Raw genomic sequence first — 19,197 nt, forward strand, 5'->3', positions numbered from 1 at the left:
CTAGGCATATGTGTTAGTTTCCTATTACTGCTGTAACAAATGACCGCACACTTAATGGGGTCAAATAAAAAACAAATGTGGACTTAGGTAAGGAGGCACTTTATTCAAAAGGATTATTGCAAGAGAAGTGGAGGGACTATTGCAACAGGGAGAACATTCTGTCCACGAGATCTGCAAGCATCTTCTAGGTCAGGCAGGAAAAGTATTCTGTCTTATAAAGAGGAGTGAATAAGGCTAGTAGAACTGGGTATGTACAGCAGGATGATAGGACAGTAGAGCAGAGAATGTGTTACCCTGAGGCCAGCCTGTTCATGAGAAAGAGGGGCTCCGGTTGAGGGTGGGTCAAAGTTCAGGGACCTGGAAGAAAGAGAGAAACTTAACTGATGTTGGGTTAACATGGATTTTGCTCCAATTGTCATTGTGGACAAACAGTCCATTGAATCATGTATGAAGCAAAGAATGTGGATTTGGAGGGTCTGCCTCTGGCCTTGTCTTTGGGAAACAAGAGGGGCATCCTTGAGTCTTATCTAAGTCACTCGATGAAGAGAGGTTCTTTGCTGTTTCCCAGAGCATAAAATGGTGGTATTTTTTTTTTTTAACATCATCTGTTTTTCCGGACTACAGGGTTCAGGTCAAATTTGAAGTTGTCAGTGCCTGAAAACAATGCAAATTATTATCTTACATTCTGGGAGGTGGAAGTCTTATGTGGGTATCCCTGGACTAAAATCATTGTGTTGGCAGGGCTGTGCTCCCTTCTAGGGGCTCCAAGGGAGGATGGGGAGGATTTATTCCCTTGAATTTTTCAGCTTCTGGAGGCTGTGCCATTCCTTGGCTGTGTCTCCTTCCAGTCTCCAAAGCCAGCCATGGCTGGTACAATTCTCCTCAGGCTACATCACATTGACACTGACCCTCCTGCTTTGCTCTTCCACTTGCATAATCCAGGATAATCTTTCAAAGTTAAAGTCAGTGGATTACCAACCTTAATTCCATCTGCAACCTTAATCCCTTTTTGTCACATAAAGTAACAGATTCCCAGGTTCCAGGAAAAAAGACTTGGACATCTTTGGGGGTTATTATTTGCCTAGCACTCTACATCTCTCAAATAATTCATGGAAGGTACAAAAAGATCTATTTTACCAAATACTAATTTTTGGAGTACTTATAATTTTTTGACTCAAGGCAGCAGCTCTCAGACTTTTTCATCTTGGATCCTTTCTACACTCTTAAAATTCTTAACGACCCCAAAGAGCTTTAGTTAATGTAGGATGTATCTATTGATGTTTAGTGCATTAGGAATTAAAACTGAGAGTGGCGCCTGGGTAGCTCAGTCACGTGAGCAAAGGACTCTTGGTTTTGGTTCAGGTCATGATCTCATGGTTTGGTGGGTTGGAGCCCTGCATCGGGTTCCATGCTGACAGTGCGAAACCTGCTTGGGATTCTTTGTCCCCCCCTCTCTCCATCCCTCTCCCACCCACGCTGTCTCTGTTTCTCTCAAAATAAACAAATTAATTGAAAAAAAAAAAGGAATTAAGGCTGAGAAAATTTAAATACATTTATTGATTCATTTTAAGTGTCTGTAATAAACATTGTGTCTTAATGCAAATAACATTTTAATTTAAAATAAATATATTTTCTAAAAGAAAATTTTAGCAAGAAAAGGAGCATTGTTTCACATTTTTGCAAATCTCTTGGTCTGGTTTGATAGAAGACAGCCAAGTCTCATATTTGATTCTTTATTCAATCTTTCACAATATACTGTTTTGGTTGAAGTGTATGAATAACATCCAGACTCACACAGATGTGTAGTTGGAAAATGGGGGGATGGGTGTTGCAGTTATAGATAATTGTGGATATACTCCTTTCATACTATGCCAGAATTTGACAAGTGAGACAGGTGGTAGTTTTTATTATTTATTGATTTATTTACCTATTTATTCATTTTTATTAACATTTTTTTAAAATATTATTTTTGAGAGAGAGAGAGAGAGCGTGTGCACGCAGGAGTGGAGGAGGGGTAGAGAGAGGGAGACACAGAATCTGAAGCAGGTTCCAGGCTCTGAGCTGTCAGTATAGAGCCCAACTTGGGGCTTGAACTCACGAACCATGAGATCATGACATGAGCCGAAGTCGAACCCTTAACCGACCAAGCCACCCAGGTGCCTCTATTTATTTTTAATATTAGAATGTTTTTTCTTTTAAAGAGAGAGAGCAGGCAAGCTTGGGAGAGGACAGAGGGAGAGAGAGAGAGAGAGAGAGAGAGAGAGAAGAGAGAGAGAGAGAGAGAGAGAGAGAGAGAGAGAGAGAGAGAGAATATTAGGCAGGCTCCACGATCAGTGTGAAGTCCAACATAGGGCTCGACATCACAACCGAGAGATCATGACCTGAGCCAAAATCAAGAGTCAGATGCCTAACTGATTAAGCCACCCAGGTGCCCCACAGATGGTAGTTTTTGTTTTTTTTTTTTGTTTTGTTTTGTTTTTTAATTTTTTTTTTCAACGTTTATTTATTTTTTTTTGGGACAGAGAGAGACAGAGCATGAACGGGGGAGGGGCAGAGAGAGAGGGAGACACAGAATCGGAAACAGGCTCCAGGCTCTGAGCCATCAGCCCAGAGCCTGACGCGGGGCTCGAACTCACGGGACCACGAGATCGTGACCTGGCTGAAGTCGGACGCTTAACCGACTGCGCCACCCAGGCGCCCCAGGTAGTTTTTAAAAGTTTAATTGCTAAGCACACTTGGGTGACTCAGCCAGTTAAGTGTCTGACTCGATTGCTCAGGTCATGATCTCACGGTTTGTGGGATCGAGCCCTGAGATGTGCTCTGTGCTGACAGTGCAGAACCTGCTTCGGATTCTTTCTCTCCATCTCTCTGCCCTCCCCCCCCCCCCCCCCCATGCACACTCTCTGTCTCTCAAAATAAATAAAGATTAAAAAAATAAAAATTTAATTGCGATGTGGACTATGAAAACACGTCAACGAGCATTTTGTGATCTATTACTCTAACATCCAATGGTCTTGTATTTTGAACAAATCTTTCACTTATGCATGATTTTATAATACTGTTCATGATAATTTGGAAAATATTGATTCATAGAGTTAGAAAGATCTTCCAATTGTCAAATTTTTAGCATAACATCAAAAAGTCACTTTCGTTAACATCGCTACTAATTTTATCAGAAAAAAACTAAGCTTTGAAAAGCTCACACTGACAATATGAATTTTCTAAATTTCTGTTTTTCTCTTGAAAGGTCAGACTTTATTACTGGCAACAAATCTGCCTTTTCCCCTGTGTGGGCACTTGTAATAAAGGTGCAAAACCAGCAGTGAATGAAATGGTCGGTGCCTGCCCGTGAATCATGGCAGTGACAGCAAACTGAACAGTCATGGCACTCTTCCCCACCCCACGCAGTAAAAGCAAAGAAACAAAAATCATTTTCACTTAAATGGCAAAAATTATTAATTTTATTAAATCTCAACCCTTCAGTGCATGTTTTTAAAACTATTCCTTAGTAATGAAATGACAAGTACATATACCGACTTCTGCCATGTACCAAAGTATGATGGTCAGCCCCAAAAACAGACCTTGTGCTGCTGTGAGATTTTTTTTTTTTTTGGTAGACCTGAAAAAATGGCAGACAAACTGTAGTTCTTTAGACTTGGGTATTGGGCAGATATTTTCTTAAAAATGAGCGAAATAGGTCAATCACTTCAAGGAGAATAGTGAACAGTGAAAAAGGCACACAATATCTCAGCTTTATTATAAAAATATTCTGGCCATATGGAAAGTTCTTGGAGACTTCCAGAATTGCTGTAAAATACTCTTGGAAAACCTTTTTATTTTTTTCTACAGAAGAGGAAGAGTCTTACCTTTGCTTACCTTAGGACCGCTGCATTTATCCAATTATCTAGTCATCAGATTATCTTTGTCATGAGAGAACCAGGGAGGACAGAGGCATCTTACGGTTAGGAAATCGGAATCACAAAAGGTTTGGGGAATGAATGGGACCCAAGATAGCAAGATAGAAGGACCCAAGTTATCTGCTACCATAAAGATACTCTAGCCAGGAACCAGCCTAAAGGCAGCAGATTCCATGTAAAGTTGAAAAGGATAAGGAAACTCATGACAAAGAAAGGTTCATCTTTGTTCGCGTTGCATGACCCAAGTGGCTGAACTTTTGGGGACACGTGCTTCTTCACACAGGTGGAGAGAACGAGGTCTATCTGATAGTCTGATTGTCAGAGTTCAATGAGATAATGAATATAAATGGACTGGCACAGAGTGGGTGTTCAGTAATGGAACCTGTTATCAGTATGACTTGATGAGCTTACACTATGCCTCTGTGCTCTCTAGATCTTTCTGCAGACAGTGCTCCGTGTTGTTTGGAGACCCGTGGTGTTTAGGACCCACATGTGCCAGATAAACCATTCCTTCTTCTCCCTGGACCCTGACTCTGCATCACACTGTGGGTTTGTCCCATCCTAGCTCACTCCCTATCATGTCTACCCCATGTGATTCTTTGCCTGGGGAAATACACTCATCAGTGCTCCTCTGAGGGGGGTTCACCCCCCTGGATCAAGAGCAGCCCCCCACCCACTCACTCACCCCCAGCTGCTAGCACACCTTTGTCTTTACCAATTAGCTTGTGGCTTGGGGCAAGTCAGGATCTTCCCATGTCAGTGTGATTGGTACTTCTCAGATGTAGGGTCAGAACTTCCCCTTTTAATGGATTAAACTGTTGTTTATGATAGAATGTAATCTTGAAGCTATATGCTCCTCATGAAGGAAGTGTCAGCCCCATTTTAGAGACTGTCAACAAGAACCATACCACAATTTTTACTCACTGTAACTACCAAAGTGCCAAGCACTTCACGGATGTCGTCTCGTTTAATTCGCCTGAGTCCCTGCCGGGCAGATGTGGTGATGCCCTTTTCACACGGAGCCTGGGGTTCTGGGGTTTGGTGAATGGGTGAGAGCCAAACCCTGAGCTGGTGAGAGCTGGTTTTGAGGAAAGATGGATTTCCAGCCAAAGCTTGTCTCATTTTTACAACACTCTGCTCCTTTTCCCAACTACAAGCAAGTTGCTATGCTTTTCTTCACTTACTTTAGTATAGTCACAATTAAAATTCACATTTCCTTCTGGAGTGCTGTTCATCTTTGCTGAAGTAGCAGCTTCCTGACATAATTTCTGACCAGAGACTCTCCGTCAAGTTTTTAGCAGTTTTGGGGAAAAAAACCCTTCAAACCTTGTCTCACTCACGGTGTGATGTCTGCCTGTGCCCATGCAAGGTGGCTTCATTCAACCACCGCGGGCGTCAGGGGTTGGCAGTGTCTTGGAGACACAGTCGGGGTTGGCTTGCCGCTGGGGTCCCAGCTTCCAGACACCACGGTTGCTCAGCTGGCCTGTCCCGAGTCAGCAGTGGTGAGGCAGCAGTCAGCTCTGGGGTCACACTTGGGCAAGCTGGTCCCTGCCCAGGGTTCACAATACCACTAATGTGTGAGGGGTCACGGTCATTGTCCCTGGACCACAAGGAGAAGGTTTGCATAAGCAAATTCCCTGGTGGGGAATGTGTTTTTCTTTTTTAATGTTTACTTATTTAAAAAAAAATTTTTTTTTCAACGTTTATTTATTTTTGGGACAGAGAGAGACAGAGCATGAACGGGGGAGGGGCAGAGAGAGAGGGAGACACAGAATGGGAAACAGGCTCCAGGCTCTGAGCCATCAGCCCAGAGCCCGACGCGGGGCTCGAACTCACGGACCGCGAGATCGTGACCTGGCTGAAGTCGGACGCTTAACTGACTGCGCCACCCAGGCGCCCCTACTTATTTTTTAAAGAGAGAGAGAAAGAGAGAGAGAGACAGAGAGTGAGTGGGGGAGGGGCAGAGAGAGAGAGAGAGAGAGAGAGAGAGAGAGAAGACACAGAATCTGAAGCAGGCTCCAGACTTCAAGCTGTCAGCAAAGAGCCTGATGTGGGGCTCAAACTCAAGAACCGTGAGATCCTGACCCGAGCCAAAATCGAATGTTCAACCGACTGAGCCACCCAGGCGCCACTGGAATGCGTTTTGAAAGCATTGCTGGCAGCATTTCTGCACTGAAGCTCCATTAAGGGTCTGGATTTTCCTAATAAAAATAACTCCTGGGCTAGGAGGCCTGTTATGTTTTGCATTCTGACTCTTGCCCTGCTGATGTCACCAGGCTTAGCCACATCTCTGATGCGCTCCGGCCAGCCGACACCGAAGTCAAATGCTACCCACTTCATGCAATAAATACAATGTATTTATTTATAAATAAATACTAGTTTATTTATTCCACAGCCAGATGTTCAGGCCTCAGTACCTCTTCCTGAATCAGAAGAGTAGTGTTTTCCCATTTGTCTCTCTTCAAGTAATCTGACATTCTTCAGGCACTAGGTGTAACTGCTGAGTCGTAATGCTTCCTTTCAAACTTTAATCAGGTACACGAGGCAGATGTGCTGGTCTCCCGTGAGTTTCTCGTCATTTATAAGTGCCAGTTTGTAGTTTTAATATCATCTCAAATGTCAGGGTTCTGGCATGATTCTAATTTTAGTCCCTTTCTATCTTTCCTCCATTGTTTATGGAAATGGCATAAACACCCCCCTGCTTGGCAAGGACGTGCTAAGGATTTGGTCACATGTGTCTTCATCTGCCTCCTTGAAGGCTTTTACTTTTTTTTTAATTTTTATTTTTTAATTTTTAATCTCAAGGGAGATTACCTTCTCGACCAGAGATGTTTTGTTGGTTCCTGCGAGCAGATGTTGGGAGAGCAGGATACACTCTATTGTACGAGTTTTCATGCTTTGGATTCCTCGGCACCGTGGGGCCGTGAATGTTATTCAGCTGTAATTAATGAGCTGGTGCGCTTATTGGATGTGGTAGTTGGCCTGTCATTTGACTTCATCAAGTAGCGCTTTCTTTCCTCTTGTGGCTCCAGTCCAGGATGGTCTGGTGGTTCTGTGGTGTCCTCCTGTCATTGCCCTTTTATCCTTACCTTCCGGGTTTTGTCTTCCCTCTCGTGACCTCCTGGGTGCAAGACGGGCAGGATGGAGGCTTCAGCACCAGTTCCACATTCATGCCCTGGCCTGGAGGGAGAGGAAGAGTCAGCAGGCTGCCTCCCTCAGGGGCTCTATCTGTTCTTATGTGGGTTCCTGCCTCCCTCACCTGGGGCCAGAACCATCTCGTGACTCTGTTCCCCACCCCTGCACCCCTGCTCATGCATGGGAGCAGTGAGACTATTTCCAGCAGCACTGACTGCTGCCCTGAACAAAACCGGATTCTTCAGGAAGCAATCGGAGGGATACGGCTGTACCATCTGCCTAAGATCTCCGTCTTAACTTAATCCTCTTCTGAGCCTCATGATCAATCTTCCTTTCATCTGGCCCTGCCTTTGGGTAGTCTTGGTGTTCCAGTTTCTGATATATGCTTCCCTGGACTCTCAGTGTTTTTCTCATTAACCTTATGCCATTTGTCACTCAGATTCCTTAACAGGCGGAACACGGTGCAAGAACCTCACGTATCTAGACTCCATCTTCAAGGCTACGGGCGCACTGCCCTGCCTATATCCACAGTTCTTCATTCTGGGAACAAGATACAGCCCAGGCTTGTCTCGTGTCCATGACACGAGCCTCCTCATTTTCCAGTCCATGTTTCCATATTGAGCCCCAGCATCTAAATTTTTATGGGATTTATCCCCTTAGAATCTCAGCACTTGTATCACTCATCCTGAAGTTGTCTGTGTTCTTCGGACCATTGGAAAGCTATATATCCCATGACCTATAAATACCTCTTAGAAAGTCTCAAAAGCTTAAAGCAGTGGTCCCCCCTTGGGGCCACAGAAGGCGGAACTCATGCCAGGTGTTTTCTGTATTATGTGCGTAAACGCTGAGTACACTCAGACCACATGCCTTAATGTATTTGAATCGTTGGGAGGACCTGGGAGAGGGCTCAGATTGAGGATTTGCCCTGTAGTCAAGCTGCTATTCTGGTGTGACCTTGGTCAGGGAGGGCTGATGCAATGATCTGGACAGGAAATCCAAATTGGTAAATTTCTTTCCAAGTAGGACAACTGCAGGGTAGAAACTTTGGATTCTAGAGGTAGAAGGGCATTGGGACACCACTGGTTAAATGCCTGTGTTTCACAGATGAGGACACTTAGCTTCAGGGAGAACAAATAGAAGTCAGAAGTTGTACTGGTAATCAGGCAGGTCTAGGCTTGAATTGCAAGTGTTTTCAAGCCTGGTCATAGGACTGTGCCCCGACATTGTTTTTTAGGTGAAAGGTTTTGTCCTTCTGCCCTGTCCCCTTCCCCTGGTGATGCCAGAACAACCAGAAAGCCTGAGTAGCTGAAGAAGAAGCAGATACCTCCGAGGCAGCCAGCCACCTGGTACCAGTAGGTAGAATTAAAACAGTTGTGAAGGCATTGAAGGATCTCAACCCAATCTTACCTGTTCTATCCTGTTGAGAGCCTTAGCCTCTCCTCCTTCTGCACTTGAAGAGTATTTTGTTGCTGTGTGTTATATCGTTGCAATTGCTTTATATAATTAACCTGGAAGGGGGGAAAAAAGATGTTGGATTTCAAAAGTAAGTCAGAAGTGTGTTTAGTTCACCTTAGTGACTTCCTTTATTTAGTGCAAAATCTTCCATATACAGAGAGATCAATCACATCACAGGTTTTCTTAATTGCACTTTACTCTTGAGTGCAATTAAAAGCATCGGTGCTGGCCCATTTCATGCTTATATTCTAAGACTTCATTAGCAGTTGCTGTGGATGGAGTCCTATGCTTCAGAAAGTGCTTTTAAAAGATAGAGACCTGGATCTCACTTCCCTTTCCTACACCCTGCAGATTCTGGATTAATTGGTCTCAGGTGTGTGCTGGGCATTGGAATTATTAGAAGATAATGAAGCAAATAGTAACAACAACAAGACAAACTCCCCAGGTGATGCTCAAATGCAGTCAGGGAAGAGATACGAATTCTCATGCATTTATCGAAACATTACTTAGATTTAGGGAATCGATTCCATGAATCAATTTTCATGACCTTTAATATGTATTTTATTTATTTGTTTATTTACAAATTTTTAATCTTTATTTTATTTTTTTTTTGAGAGAAACAGAACACAATTGGGGGAGGGAAAGAGAGGGAGGGAGACACAGAATCCGAGGCAGGCTCCAGGCTCTGAGCCACCAGCACAGAGCCTGATGCGGGGTTCGAACCCATGAACCACGAGATCATGACCTGAGCCAAAGTCGGACACTTAACTGACTGAGCCACCCAGCCTCAGTATTTAATTTTCTTATGTGAAATGCTGTGTATAGACGATTTAGTCTGATTTTTCTGAATACAGACTTAGGTGATCCACGATAAATGTAGATAATGTGCTCAGTATTATCTCTTCTACAATCATGGTTTGTTATTGCTGCTTTTTAGGGCAAATGAATCAGACTTTACAGAGGGAAAGCTGGACTGAGATTAAGTAGAAAAGGTGGTCAGATTTCATGTGTCATTAAATTATTCAAATCATTATTTAACAAAAATAATTAGTTCTCAGCAGATCATGATGGTTTCCCCTCAATATTCATTCCCCCTTCTTCTTTAATCATAGAACTTCCACTTGCTAGCTGGGAACATAATTTCCCAGGACAAAAATGAAATTCCCTAATCTCTTTCACAGCTGGTATGGCCATATAATTAAATTCTAGCCAAAGTAATATGAGCAGAGTGGTATAGGCATCTTCCAGTAAGGATCCCTAAAGGGAGGGAGAATACACTTCTGCCCTTTCCTCTTCTACTTCCTTCTGGACACATTGCGAGAGCTGAGGCAGCCATCTTGATCAACACGGTTTTTGCCATGTGGTGAGAATGGCAGAGATCCTACTGATTGTGGAGCTCTCATACTTTGTCTACCTGAGAGAGAATAAATAATTTTTTGCTTCAGTCACTGTTATTTTGTGTTTTCTGTCCCATTGAGCTCAAATCAAAGTTGGTGCCCATTTGGAATTATAGTTGGATGTGTCACTATTGATTAGGAGAGAAGCATCCTGAACAGAGGGTCTAAGTCTATAAATGTATTCTGAAAATATTAGGGCCCTAAGGAAGCCATTTTGGTGCTGTTGGTGCTTTTTTTTTTGGAGTAAGGAGCCTTCATTCTCCAGTCTGTTTTCATTATATTTTGGCTTCTCTACTTGTCTTAATATTTCCTCTTTCCATTTTGATGAGCTCTGATCAAAGTCGACCAAACCAAAAGGCAGAAGAGGTGATAAAGCCTGGTGTCTCAAGAAGGTGAAATTTTGCTTCTCATAGGCCTTAGATACCACATCCTCAAGGCCCACACCTGTCATATGGGTTCTGAGCACAGTGTGTCTCAAGAACAAAATGACCAATCAAATGCACTAGTACTGAACATTACCAGAAATTATTTTTCAAATTAGGTCCGGCACATGCGTCCTAAATGGGAATAAACACAGAGTTTTGGGTTTGTGACATCAGTGATTGCATAGTGGCTTTGATAAATTAGAATGATTGGGTATTGAAACCAAAAGCACACACATAGGGACCGATATAAAACTCAGCTGAAGGGTATTGAAATTACCTAGACAACTATGTCACTGGATTAGTCAAATAAGAGTACATCACTGGGTCAGAATCAGTCACTCATTGTCAGTGCACAGAAATCAGACGTCTGGGCATGGAGACACAAACAGTGAGAGACAAGCTGTTCACTGTTCACTCCCACGGGCCACCACAGGACTTGGCACATGTCATATGCTCAGTTTGTATAGAAACACTAGATGAATTAATGTATTAGAGAAAATGTCCATCTCAGAATTTAGAAAAAGGTTGAAATCCACAGAGTGTTAAACATGAGCAAAAAATGCATTAAGGGTTAAGAGGAACAAGTTGTAAAAGCAATGGAAAGATCTCACAGTTTGGAGAGAGGAAGTTTAAGACAGGATAATGGTTTCAAAGCATCTGTTGACATGAAGACCTGAACAAAATAGTATGAATTAAGATGCATTGCAGACTTCCTGATTTACACAGAGTAAATAAGGTACATGGGAAGACTGAATATGATGGAAGAAAAAAAATCAGAAAAAGATTTCACTATGGATTGATGTTTGAAATTTAAAGAGATTAATCAAATTATTTCTACAACAAATGATTCACAATATTTTGATTGACTCAAGCCTGTGGATGAGGTAAACAGTTTATCATAGAGAAAAGTTACGAGACAGCAGAAACTATTTCACTGAATTCGCTAGGTATGTCTAGCTCAAGTTTTACAAATACCTGGGAAACTGCAAAATTCTTCTAATTTTTAGGTATTGAAAGTCAGAGTAATGATTAATTAGATTGGGAATTTGTCTCTATAGTAAAAGATGATCTTGACAATAGAGGGAAATAATGGAGTTTCTATTCTAAGAAACATTCTCCCCCAAGCAATCTTGCCTTTACTGGGACTAGGTAAGCAAATTTTGAAGGTAGTCCCTTTGGATTCCCAAAGAATAGTGAACTCGTGAAAATGAAGAAATCTCAGGTTTAAACTCTGAGATAAGGAAGAGATAAGGGTAATAGGCTTGATGAAATCCAAACCCATCCACTGGACCTTCAGTTTTATTTTACTGAGGAGAAGGGAATATTTTCTTGACTGTGTCTACCCAGGCACAGAGAATGAAATTCATTGAGTCAATTACTTAAGTCATGTATTTTTGCAAGCCTGTTTGGGGGCCACAATTGAGGCAGACTGCCATTCAGATCCCCTGTACACTTTTCCTTTTAAAATTTTATTTTCCTGTATAACTGAAGACTCTACATAATGACAACAAACTGATTTGTTTTCAAAAGGGGCAAAATCAATGATCATGTTCTGCAGAAATAGATGTGAATTGATGAGTATCTGCTTAAGCTTCTCCACCTGAACTTGAGTAGATGACAGCACTTAACTCTTCTCTCTCCTTTTAAAAGCCACACAACAGAAGGCTTTCTCAGGTCTAAGCAAAGTCATGGACACTACCCTCTTCCCCTTTTTATAAAACTCAAATGATATGGATCTTTCTCAACTCATCATTATACATTCCCTGCATTGTCAGGCTGTATGCAGAAACTTTCTTTCCCAGCTCTTTCAATCTTGTATGTTAAAGCTCACTTATAAGACCTGCTTTTCCCACTGAACAGTCCAAATAATTAGTAGAATTTTCAGATATGTTCTGGGCAATTATTTACACGCTTTACATATTAATATAGTTTTAGAATGAAGTGGGCAACTTTCTTCACCGTCCACTTTACTGAAACAAGAAAGGTAAAAATATACCATCAAACTTGACTAAGGATATAGAGATTTAAAATTCACGGTAGACCATCAATAGCCTTAAAAATAAATGGTTTAGGCACGGGGTGCCTAGGTGGCTCAATTGGTTAAGCATCTGACCTCAACTCACGTCATGATCTCATGGTCAGTGGGTTCGAGCCCCGCATCAGGTTCTGCGCTGACAGCTCAGAGCCTGGAGCCTGCTTCACGCTCTGTGTCTCCTTCTCTCTCTGTCCCTCCCCTGATCATGCTGTCTCTCTCTCTCTGAAAAATAAAGAAACATTAAAAAAAAGTGGTTTAGGTACATTTAGACCATAATTGTGGGAACTTGAATGTTGACATTGGTACGGCAATAGAATCATTCATAACCGAAAGTCAGTTAGAGATGATCTCTTTCAAGCTTTCCATCTATTTTTGGATTAAAGTAATATTTATATTATTATATCACTATATACAGAAAAGTATAAAGAAGAAAATACCACAGAAATCTCACCTCCCTGAGATGCGACAAATATTTTCCACATTTTTTTCCTGTATCTCTCCCTTTCTCCCCTACACCCTCCACATTTCCAGATCACAACCCGGAAAGTTATTACACTACCATTGGCAGTGATGTGTTTTATCACATCTCTACCAATGTTATGGTATCATATTTGCAAGTTTAATTGGTCTGAGTAGTATTTCATCGTTGAGCAAACATTTCTTTAATTACTGGCCATGATGCATTTCTTTCCCCTCCAAATGTTTAGCCATTGCAACCTTCTCTTTCGTGAACTTTTGGTTCTGTCTGTTCTCCAGGTGCCTATCAGGATCTTAGTACTGTTGTAATTAAATTTGTAATTTGTCATATATGTTGCGTGTACTCTGCGAAAATTGAAAACATTTTAGTTGGTAGTGTATTTTATTGTATTAGTAATTATGTCATCTTTCATTCTTTGCCTGTATACAATGCTTCTTAGCAATCCTCAATTTGTATTCTTTCAAATTTTTGTATCCTTAATAATTATTTTGTTGAATTCCAAGCTTAAGGTTTTAATTGAAATTATGTTTAACCTATGTGTCAAGTTGCAAGACATTAACACATCCAGCAACATGGACACTTCTGATGACTTATTCAGATTTTCTTTTACATTGTTTAAAACATATGGCAGGGAAAGAGATATTTTCTCAATGAAGCACCTTGGAAAAAAGTCAACAGTTTAAAAATAAACACTCTTGTAAAATTTACAAATTTTAATGCAAGGTTATTATTGGTGTATTGAAAACACTATTGATTTTGTGTATTTATCTTACGTGTATCCGCTTGGCTGAACGTTATGAATTAGGAGAGTTTTTTCAGCTTATTTATGTAGATTTTATAGATATACAGCCACATTAGTCACTAATAATGACACTATTGTCTCTTCCTAATTATTGTCATCTGTTTTTAGATTTGTAGTAGCATCCAGAACAATGCTAAAAAAGAATGATGATTACAGCCTTCCTTTAATGAGGTTGACTCTCATTGACTTAATAATGGCAATGGCTTTTGGTATGAAATTGTTACCGTGTCTCATGTTTTTAATTCCTAGACTTTTTAAAGCTTATAAATTCAAGACTAATGATTAAACTTTATTAAATATTTTTTAACCCCACATTGAGGCAACTACAAGGTTTCCCTTATTTGAGTTAATAACATTTCAATTCTAAAACCTTTATTAAAGCATCCAGGCATTTGTACTTAATTTTAGTGGATTATAAATTTGCTAGTATTTCAGTTAGGACTTCTTTATATACCTACAGAAATATATGAGCTTGATTTCTCATAAATTTATTTTACAATGTATTTCTCTCTTTTTTTAGTCTGTTTTTAAATATTGGGACAGTTTTTTAATATTCGAGATTTTTTTGTATTATATGAACAAATTAATTTATAATATAGCTTTATAATCAAATAATCTGGCTTCTATAATTTCTGCTTTTATAACTATGGAATTGAGATTTTTTGGCTAAGTTTAATATCAGTCTGCCAAATTTCTATTGATGATTTTTTTTTTTGTAGACTGCAAAGCTTGATTTAGACTAATTTTTTTTATTGCATTTTTCTAATTATCTATGTCTTTTGATCTACCTGATTGGTATATTAAAATATTCTCTCTCTCGATGAGTCTGGGTGGTTCAGTCGGTTAAGTATCCGACTTTGGCTCAGGTCATGATCTCGAGGTTTGTGGGTTCAAGCCCCCTGTCGGGCTCTGTGCTGACCGCTCAGAGCCTGGAGCCTGCTTTGGATTCTGTGTCTCCCTCTCTCTCTGCCCCTCCCCTGCTCGTGCTCTCTCTCTCTCTCTCTCTCTCAAAAATAAACAAACATTAAAAAAAAAAAGATTCTGTCTCTGTATATGTATATATATGATCAGTTAAAAATATAAAATATAGCGGGGGAGCCGCGTGGAGCTCTTGGGCTTGGAAGCTGTCACCAAGGCCCTGTTCCTGTTGCTGAACACGCAGGAGGTGGCCCAGTTTCAGAAGGAGGTGGTGCAGGCTTGCAGGGGTGCAATCCAGTGACAGGAGGAAGCAAAACTTACTACTGGAGTAATCTATGTGGGCCACTTACCTCCAGCACTTTATGAAACCCAGATCCCAGCGTATTTCTCCCAGTTTGGCACTGTTACAAGATTCAGACCGTCCAAAAGGAAACGGACTGGAAATAGTAAAGCTATGCCTTTGTGGAGTTTGCATCTCAAAATGTTGCCAAGATAGTTGCTGAAACAATGAACAACTACCTTTTTGGTGAAAGGCTCTTAAAGTGTCATCTTATACCACCTGAAAAAGTGCATGAAGAACTTTTCAGATGGTGGCAGATTCCATTTAAAAAGCCATCCTATCCAGCACTGAAGCGGTATAATCAGAATCGGACGCTTCTTCAAAAGCTACAGACGGAGGAGCGACTTAAGAAGAAAGAAAAATTACTCAGGAAAAGAATTGCTGAAAAAGAAATTGATTATGATTTTCCTCCACTAATTTTACGTAAAAAGAAAAAGAAGAAAGAAATGCTTCAGACACTGGTCTTCAGAAATCTACAAAAAGCCAGGTCAGGTCTTACCAAAGGCGAAGAAGAAAAAGAATTCATTCACTCCTAGCAGTCCTGAGCAGACTGTGGCTAGCCAGGGCCCCACACCAGTTTGCACACCAACAGTTTTGGAGAAACAAAAATCTGAAGCGGCTAAAATGAATGTTGATGACAAAGATAACGGAACAGTTTTCAAATAGCCTGTACCTGGTGTAAAAGAGGAAACACAAGCGACTCGAACACCTACACGCTCAAGGAAAAAAAGACAAAGAAAAGACAGTCAGTGATTCTAAGTGTATGATATTTCTTCTGAAAAATGTGATTTTATTGTGAGGCCTAATTCTTTGTATTGAACTACAAGCGATGGAATGCAACCATTGACAAAGTTCTTGGAGGAAAAACTGGCTGTTCGCGTCAGTAAGGAAAGCAGTCGGTAACTGGCTTGCCTGTCCTTGCTGGCGTAGAGCAGCGTGCAACATCTGGGCTCACCCTGCCTCTTTGTCCTGGTCTCTAGTTTCCTTTGCAGATTTCATAGCTGTCTTTAGTTACTCTTCCTGGATAGAAAAGTCACCATTTACTACAGCTTTTGTTGTTACCGTCGAATAAAGAAAGAAACTCTTGCTTGACTATCTATATGGTTCTCTGTTAGACTGTGCATGGCCAACCTGTAAGGGCACTTGAACATCAGGTGGTAGAAACTGGAAGTTAAATTACACGGAGAATCAGAAGACCCTTCAAGCATATGTACGTGGTCACTTTTACCAAGTTAAGTTTTTGGCGGGCTAGCAAGTTTCAATGACTGTCATTTTGTGTTCGTTTCATCGATGTGGAATTGAATTTCAAGAATCAGTGACCAGCAAATAAAATTTTTCTACATTTCATTTGTAAAATACATATATTTTACAATATACAATACATACAAATACATATATTTTACATACGTATAATAGAATTATCTATAATATGCCATATATTTATGATATATGGAGTGCGTATCTGTTGACTTTTTGTCTTAATTATAGATCAAACTTATACAAACAATACAGCAATACAGCACGATGATTCTCTTTTTGCTTTTCATACATTTAATACTGAGTATTTTTTTGGAATTAATTTCATCTCCTAAGCTTTTCTTTTGTTGCTGTTCATCTCATATCTTGTACATCTCTTTGGTTATTTATTTTTGCCTTTTTTTCCCCCATCATTTAGTTTTAGACCCAAAAGTAAAGCAAAATAATAATAATAATAATAATAATAAAATTAAACAAAATAAATAAAAAGTTAAATCCGTAAATCTTTGTGCTTCAAAATAAATTTTAAGTTACTAGTACACTGATAGGGTTAATAACGCTTTGTTTTCTGCTTCTCCTTTTTATATCCTTGCCTATCTCATAGAACTATTGAAATGTTAACTGAATTAGTGGCATGGTTCCTGGCACATCATAAGCTATCAGTAGACGTATAGAGAGGACAACACATGACCGTGGGTCCACATTATCTCTGAAATCCACCTCTCTGAGTTAAAATACCAGCTCTTAACACTGTCTTTGAATGCATTACTATATTTTTCTAATCTTCAATTTCATTCCCTAAAAAAGGAAAAATAAAATAAGTACTTTATACAATAGTTTAAGGAATAATGAGGGGGAAAAAAGCAAGTATGTATAGCACCTGGCATAGAGTGAATTAAATAAATATTAACTATTTTTATTCTTTGCAGATTCTTGAATTTTCCTTTTTTGTTATGTAATGATTTGGAAAACAGGTGTGCATCCTGTTTGTAATGTCAGTAATGATTATCTTTTAAGTTTTTCAAAAACACCATCTAATCTAAATTTTTTTAATTGTCAATGAACAGCAACATAATCACTTCTTTTTTTCTTTTTTTTAAAGTTTATTTGAAAGAGACAGAGACAGCACTAGTTGGGGAGGGGCAGAGAGAGGCAGAGAGAGATTCCCAAGCAGGCTCTGTGCTGCCAGTACAGAGCATGATGCAGGGTTCAAACCCATGAAGCCGAGTGATTGTGACCTGAGTGGGAATCAAGAGTTGGACGCTCAACAGACTGAGCCACCCAGGTGCCCCAACATAATCACTTCTTACTGTGACCTATGTAAAGCTAAACTTAGAACATGCTTTCAGCAGACTTTTACATTTTTTACCATGTTGTTAATAAATCTGAAATTTGTTAGTACATACTATTAATAGTAAGTGAGCAGGATTTTTTTTTTTTTTTTTTTTTTTTTTTTACATTTTGCCTTATTTTGCAGAAGATAACTTAACAATGTTGTATTAATCTGATCTCATTTACTACTCAGTCTTTTTTGGTGTTCAGTCTCAGATTTTTCTTTATGTTGTCCTGAATATTTTTTGGCCCTTTCATTTTGATTACATTCTTGGTCATCTAAAATACATGTTTTTTAGGCAATCTACATGAAAACTATTTTTTCACTTTCCTAGCAGGTCTAAAAAAAAATCTTTCCTTCCACTTGTAAATAAATGAGCTAGTTTGATGTAGGAAATTCTTTGATTTCTTATCCAATTCTATAGACCCAACTCCATTTTCTTCTGGAATCTAGTCTGATGGAGGAGACATATGCGGCTAATATGACATCTCTTCTTTTGTTGAAAGCCAGAAATTTTGCTCTCGATCTTTGAAATTTTATGTCTTTGTCGAGTTTTATATTTTCTCCCTGGGATGACATGAATCCTTTCGATGTACGAGAGGGAGTTTATGTTTTACAGCTCAGGGAATTTCTTTTTAATTTCTAAAAAAATACGTATTTTAGTTTCTTTGCCTCCCTTTGCTACTTTTCCTTCCACTGTATCGTTTTATCTTTTTCTTTGCATGCTGAGGTAACTTTAGTTTTCCAGTAAGTAGGAGCTACATATACACAGATTCTTCTCTTTAAAGATGCCCACCTTTGGAGTTTAATTCTGCTTTTGTGGTTTTAGGGAGGGTCTAGAACTTCTCTTATCTCAGATTTAATCTCAGCCTTTGTCTTCATGTCTTATCTAGGTCTCTTTGTAGGGCAGCCTATTCTATATGATTATTTTTTCAATGGAGACTATGATTTCTTGCCTATATCTGAATTTTCTAAAAATTCTTCCTTTTTAAAAATTATATTAGAGATACAGAGAGAGAGAGAGCAAGCAGGGGCAGAGGGGCAGAGAGTGAGAGAGAGTGAGAGAGAGATTGAGAGAGAATCTTAAGCACGCTCCACTTCTGGTGCAAAACCCGATGCGAGGCTTGATCACATGACTGTGAGATCATAACCTGAGCAAAAGTCAAGAGTTGGACGCTTTACTAAGAATCAGATGGCTAACTTACTGAGCCACCCAGGAACGCCCTAAAAATTCTTCCTTTAATTGAAGCAAATAGTTTTCAGAGATATGATTCCCTGAAGTCTTTAAGATAATTGACACTCCCTTTATTATGCCACAGAAAAATCACTCATTAGGAAAATGAGGACTTAGTCCGTCCTCGTCTAGATTTAGGAGGCATTGGTCTAGTTTTAGTGTTTGCCAACAGATGGAATACAAAGTCTCCCTTTGACTGTGCTCAGTGTCCATTTAGGTGCTTTGTTGAAAACCTGTCTCACACCAAAACCATCATCTGGTATCTTGAAAGCAGAAATTATCCAGTTAACATTCTCCTAGACTTGGATGGGCTCCCCTCCTACCCTGCAGTTTAAGTACTTTGTCTGCAAGATCAAGAAACGCTACTCCCAGATCACCTGTGGCTGTGCACAGATCTTTTCTCATCAGAAACATTTGTGTGAAAAACTAGAATTTCTGTTGGACGCCAGACCTTCTCCTGTCTCTGCCTTT

General features: G+C 39.9%; 1 pseudogene; it reads left to right on the forward strand.

Moving 5' to 3' along the window:
- LOC122478841 overlaps positions 1-15,958 on the forward strand; it is a 48,278-nt pseudogene extending 32,320 nt beyond the window's left edge.
- The last annotated feature ends 3,239 nt before the right edge of the window (positions 15,959-19,197 follow it).

The sequence above is a fragment of the Prionailurus bengalensis genome, chromosome A1, assembly GCF_016509475.1.
Source record: "Prionailurus bengalensis isolate Pbe53 chromosome A1, Fcat_Pben_1.1_paternal_pri, whole genome shotgun sequence".
Lineage (NCBI taxonomy): Eukaryota > Metazoa > Chordata > Mammalia > Carnivora > Felidae > Prionailurus > Prionailurus bengalensis.